Genomic DNA, 5,551 nt, shown 5'->3' with positions numbered 1-5,551 from the left:
TGTAGCCAGCTGCACGAAGGTATTGGCCCGCCCATAGGCTGTTTCCTTGCTTCCAGAAGTGCCGGGAGTGGCCCCAAGTGCACATCAGATGTGCTACAAGCTGGCAGGATCTCCCGTGGCCTATGTCAACCGCCCCTGGGGGGTCAAAGTTCACATTCAGCCTCTTGAAGCTTGCAGGGGTCTTTCTCCATTCAATTGGGGGGTCCAACGGCAGGGCGCTGTGTATAAAGTGTGGGTTTTATTGTTCGAGGTCTCAGCAGAGGGCCACAGCGACACACAGAGACCAAGATGCGGATTCAGAGGCACACAGAGAAGCCCAGAAGCGCGCGTCCTCGTGCCCAGTCACAGTCACACACGTTCACACGCGTGAACACACACATACTCCCTCTCACACACCGGCCAACGTACGTGCCTAGCTTCCTGCAGTTGTGCAGCTAGACAAACATTGAGTTCTCGGTAAGGGTAGAGGTCCTTGGGAAGCAGGGTCTGGGCTCATGCCCAGGTAAACATTCGTGTGAATCATGTTCTCTTGGGAACCCGGTCCATTCTGAAGCCTGTGTGATCTATGTCCACTTCTCAGGTGTAGCTGCTGGGCAAGGCTGGCCGTCGGCAAAGACCAGAAGACCTTCGCGTTGTCTGATGACTGGAGGTGCTAAGGAGAACTGGAAAAATGGGGCAGGCGCGTGTTGCTAAGTGTGACCGTGGCTAACTCCGGAAGGTAGGCATTCACCCACCCTGAGATGTGCCATTGGATATGAGGTTTTCCTCAAACGGGCCCAGTGGCTGCCAGAGTGGATTGACTGTTGCTCTTGCTGAGTGGCCTGAGGACTGTAGATTCCCCAGGGTTTTGGAGTACTACGGGGTCATGGCTCCTCTGCAGGCCCCCACGACATGCCCGGTTGTGTTCTGCAGCCTCCCAGCACGTGCTTGGATCGATGATGACACCCTTGTATGCATTCCTTGGAAAATCTGAACAAAATGAGTGAGAACCCTCTACCGTCTCCTCATCGAAACTGAGGTCCAGCACGTTTCCTCTCTCTGGGGGGTAGGGGACCGTGAGGAGGGAGGGCCAGCGTCCCCTGCTGGCATGCATGCAAACACCACCCAGGGCTCCTAATATTAGAGGGGTTCCTGTCTGAGGGTGGACTGTGTGTACCCATAAGCTGGGTCGTCTATGGATATCAGGTCTCTGCTGCAAGGCCATTGGGGCAATGCGAGAGGGCGTGCTCTCCTGCTTGTCTTCAGAGTCGGAGTGTGTGCTGGTGTAGGCCAAGTGAGCTTGCAGCTTGGAAAAGTGTGTTTGGGCCAGGCTCACGCTTCGTGCATGCCGCTTCGGGGTTTAATTCTGGTGGCCAACATGAGCAAGGTTCTCTGGTTGGAGCCTGGTGCCTCAGGCCAGGCCTGTGGCCCTCCCTGTTCTTGCGTTTGGCACGGTGACTTTCTTGACTGCCAAGTGAGGCCGGAGCTGTGGACGGGTGTGGCTCGGGGTGGGCGTCGGCCTAAAGTGGCTGATGGATTAGGCCTCAGTGTTGCCCTTGTCTGCTCCCCTCCTTTAGCTCCCGGCAGAGTGTTGGGGACAAGTGGGTCCTCGTGGGGTGGGGCGAGGGCGGTGCTCCGTTTAAGCCTGCGTGGTTGCTGATGGCCGGGACAGGAATGTAAGGGATGATGAGGACAGGACCTTTGTGATGTCATGAAATAGAATGTCATCATTGGGTGGCAGGTGTCGGCCTCGGCTTCCCGAGGATGTGTCCCGTTCGTGATGGGCTGGCATCAGCTGCCTAAGCAGTGGAGGCTTTGGCAGTTCATGAGGATGCGGTGAGGTAGGTAAATTGTGATCAGCTGCGATCCCGTTGCCGGAGGAATGACTCCCAAAGGGTGTCTTGCGGCACCTAGAGTAGATGGACATGCTGAGGTATTGGTGCCGGCCTCCTCGGAGGAAGGTGAGTTATGCGAGCGTGCGCTTTGGCCGCTTTGTTCCCTCTTCTGGGAATGTGCAGCGCGAAAGTGTTTCTCCCAGAGGGCATGAGGTGGCCGGCCCGTGTGGCACGCGGGCCTTTCAAACAGCCAGAGGTTTATGCGGGCCGGAGGTGGGGGCACCGTTGCGGAGCCCGGTGCACTGCCGTGGACAGCCACTGTGCCCTTTCAGACTTGAAAGTCCCCTCGCGTGACAGAGGTCTTCCATTGAATGTCTGTGTGTGATCCTCGGGGACAGTGGCTTTGTACTCTCTGAGGTCCTCGGTAGTGTCGCTGTGGCAGTGAAGAAGTGCCCGAATGCATGGGGTGTGGTCAGCGTCATCAAAGCAGACATGTATGCGGTCTGTCTTCCTTGGTGTACAGCGTCCCCATGTTCGCATGGCGTCTGTGGCTTCCAGCAAGGTCGAGTCGCCGTGCGGGCAGGAGGTGGGCACGTAGGCCGAGGCTGTCAAGCATTTGAGCGTTGGCTCCGGGTTTAGGGCTGCCAAACGTGCCGGCTGGGAGCTGGCGAGACGTGGCCGGGGAAATGGCCTAGTTTCCGTCAGGGGGTTCCAACCTGGCTCATGGTTGCTAAAGCCCAGCACTTCCCGTGGTGGGCTTTCCCAAGGGTCCACAGAACGTGATTTGTCCTAGTTGGCGAGAAGTGGCACTTGGGCTGAAGTCCGCTAGCCCCTTGTGAGGTGCGGGGCTGCGTCTTGCCTGTAGCCAGCTGAAGGTCAGTGTCAACGCCAACCATGGGAGGTTTCCTTGCTTCCCAAAGTGCTGGGAGTGGCCCCAGGTGGACATCAGATGTGCTCCTAGGTGGCAGGGTCTCCAGGTCCATGTACATGTGACACCCACGGCCGGGAGGCAGGTCTGGACGAATCTTTGTGCTTTGGTCAGAAGGCATGGCTGTGGGAGAGCGGGAGACCGTTGCCTATTTCAACAGCCTCTGGGGGTCAAAGTTCACATGTGGCCTCTTGAAGCTGACAGGGGACTTTCTGCATTCAGTGGGGTGGTCCAAAGCCTCGGTGCTGTGTATAAACTGCGACTTTTACTGTTCAAGGTCACTGCCGAGGGCCTCAAGGATACACAAAGACCAAGACGCGGATTCAGAGGCCCACACAGAAACCCCCAAGCGCGTCATCCCGCGCAGTCACTGTCACGCCCGCGCGCACGCAGGAACACACACATACACCCTCACACACAACGGCCAACGTACGTGCCTAACTTACTGCCGTCGTGCTGTCAGGCAAACATTCAGGTCTTCGTAAGGGATAGAGGTCCTTGTGAAGCATGTTCGGGGCTCCAGCCCAGGGAAATGTTCTCATGAATCACGTTCTAGAGGACCCCGGTGCAAGTCTGACTCCTGAGTGATTTCTGTCCACTTCTCAGGTGCAGTTGATTGGCAAGGCTGGCCGATGGCAAAGAACACAGGACGTTTGCGTGGTCTGACGACTGGAGGTGATGAGGAGAACTGGAACAAGAGAGCTGGGCCATGTTGCCGACCGTGGACGTGGATAACCCAGGTCGGTAGGCATTCAGCCACCCCAAGATGTGCCATTGGATGTTAGGTTTTCCTCAGACGGGCCCAGTGGCTGCAAGAGTGGTTTGACTGTTGCTCTTGCTGAGAGGCCTGAGGGCTGTGTATTCCCCACTCTTTTGGAGTACTCCGAGCTCTAGGCTCCCCTGCACAGCCCCGCGGCCTGCCCGGTTGTGTTCTGCAGCGTCCCAGCATGTGCTTCGATCGATGATGACACCCTTGTGTGCATACCTTGGAAAATCTGAGCAAAATCAGTGAGAAGGCTGTACCGTCTCCCCATCAAAAGTGAGGTCCAGGACGTTTCCTCTCTCAGGGGTAGGGGAGAGTGAGGAGTTAGGGCCCGCGTCCCCTGCCGCCATGCATGCAAGCACGACCCAGTGCTCCAGCATTGGAGGGGCTCCCGTCTAAGGGTCAACCGTGTCTGCACATTAGCTGCGTCGTCCATGAATCGCAGGTCCCTGCTGAAAGGCCGGTGAGGGATTGCGAGGCAGCTAGGTCCCCTTCTGGTCTTCAGAGTCGGAGTGTGTGCTGTTCTAGGCCCAGTGGGCTTGCAGCTTGGATAGGTGTGTTTTGTCCAGGATCACACTTTGTGCATGCCGCTTCTGGGTTTGAGTCCAGAAGCCGAAAAGAGCAAGCTTCCTTTGTTGCAGCCTGGAGCCTCAGGCCAGGCCTGTGTCCTTCCCTGTTGTTGCGTGTGGCGCGGTGGGGGTCTAGAGTGCCCGGTCGGTCTAGGGCAGTGCGTGGCGGTGGGCTCGGGTTCAGCCCCTGCAGAAGGGTGCTGTGGGAGTAGGCTTCGCTGTTGCCCTTGTGAGCTCCTGTACTGCAGCTCCCGGCACAGTGTTGGCTGCAAGTGGGTCACGGTGCATTGGGGTGAGGACCGAGGGCCGTATTTATGCCTGCGTGGTGGCCGATGGACTGGACAGAACGGTAAGGCGTGACGAGGACAGGTCCTGTGTGATGTTGTGGCATGGGCTGGCATCATTTGGTTGCAGGCACTAGCCTCGGCTTCCCAAGGATGTGTCATGTTCGTGATGGGCTGGCATCAGCTGCCTATGGAGGGGATGGCTTTGGCAGTTCATGTGGATGCGGGGAGGTAGGTAACCTGCCTAGAGTTGTGATTCTATTGCCGGACGAATGACGCCCCAAGGGTGTCTTGCGGGACGTAGAGAATGTAGACATCCTGAGGCGTCTTTGCCGGTCTCCTTGGGGGTAGTTGAGTTATGCGAACATGCCCTTTGGCCACTCTGTTCCCTCGTTTGGGAATGTGCAAAGCGAAAGTGTTTCTCCCGGAGGGCATGACGCGGCCGGCCCGTGTGGCAGGCAGGCTTTTAGAACAGCCAGAGGTTTATCTGGAGCAGTCCGTTGGCGGGGCAGAGATGGTGGCACTGTTGCGATGCCAGGTGCGCTGCTGTGGACAGCCACTGTTCCCTTTGAGGCTTCCCGGTCCCCTCGCGTGGCACCGGTCTTGCGTTTGAAATCTGTGTGTGGTCCTCGGGGCCAGTGCCTTTGATCTCTGTGAGATCCTTAGTAGTGTCGCTGTGGCAGTGCAGAAGTGCCAGGATGCATGGGGTAAGGTCGGTGTCATCAAAGCCGACACGCTTGTGGTCTGTCTTCCCTGGTGTACAGTGTCCCCGTGTTTGCTTCCAGTAGGGTCAAGTTGCCCTGTGAGCAGGAGGAGGGCACACAGGACGAAGCTGTCAAGCATTTGAGCGCTTACTCCGGATTCAGGGCCGCGAACCCTTCCGGCTGGGCGCTGGCGACACTTGGCCGGGAAGGTGGCCTAGTTTCGGCCGTGGGGTTGGAACCTGGGTCATGGTTGCTGAAGCCCACCGCCTCCTGTGGTGGACATTCCCATGGGTCCTCGGAACGTGATTTAGCCTACTTGGTGAGGATTGTCACTTCGCTGAATTTGGTTAGCCCCTTCAGAGGTGCTGGGCTGCATCTTGTCTGTAGCGAGCTGCACGAAGGTATTGGCCCGCCCATAGGCTGTTTTCTTGCTTCCAGAAGTGCTGGGAGTGGCCCCAAGTGCACATCAGATGTGCTACAAGCTGGCAG

At 57.7% G+C, this 5,551-nt stretch overlaps 2 non-coding genes across 2 annotated transcripts; both read left to right on the top strand.

The window, feature by feature from the left end:
* Positions 1-929: 929 nt before the first annotated feature.
* Positions 930-1,022, top strand: LOC112063119 (small nucleolar RNA SNORD116). The gene has a single exon (XR_002890918.1). It is a non-coding gene; the product is annotated as a small nucleolar RNA SNORD116 (small nucleolar RNA).
* A 2,675-nt stretch (positions 1,023-3,697) lies between these two features.
* Positions 3,698-3,790, top strand: LOC112063120 (small nucleolar RNA SNORD116). The gene has a single exon (XR_002890919.1). It is a non-coding gene; the product is annotated as a small nucleolar RNA SNORD116 (small nucleolar RNA).
* Positions 3,791-5,551: the final 1,761 nt, after the last annotated feature.

This window comes from Physeter macrocephalus, unplaced genomic scaffold (genome assembly GCF_002837175.3).
Source record: "Physeter macrocephalus isolate SW-GA unplaced genomic scaffold, ASM283717v5 random_3617, whole genome shotgun sequence".
Classification (NCBI taxonomy): domain Eukaryota; kingdom Metazoa; phylum Chordata; class Mammalia; order Artiodactyla; family Physeteridae; genus Physeter; species Physeter macrocephalus.
The sequence above is the reverse complement of the archived record's forward strand: the minus strand, read 5'-3'. Positions and strand labels throughout refer to the sequence as shown.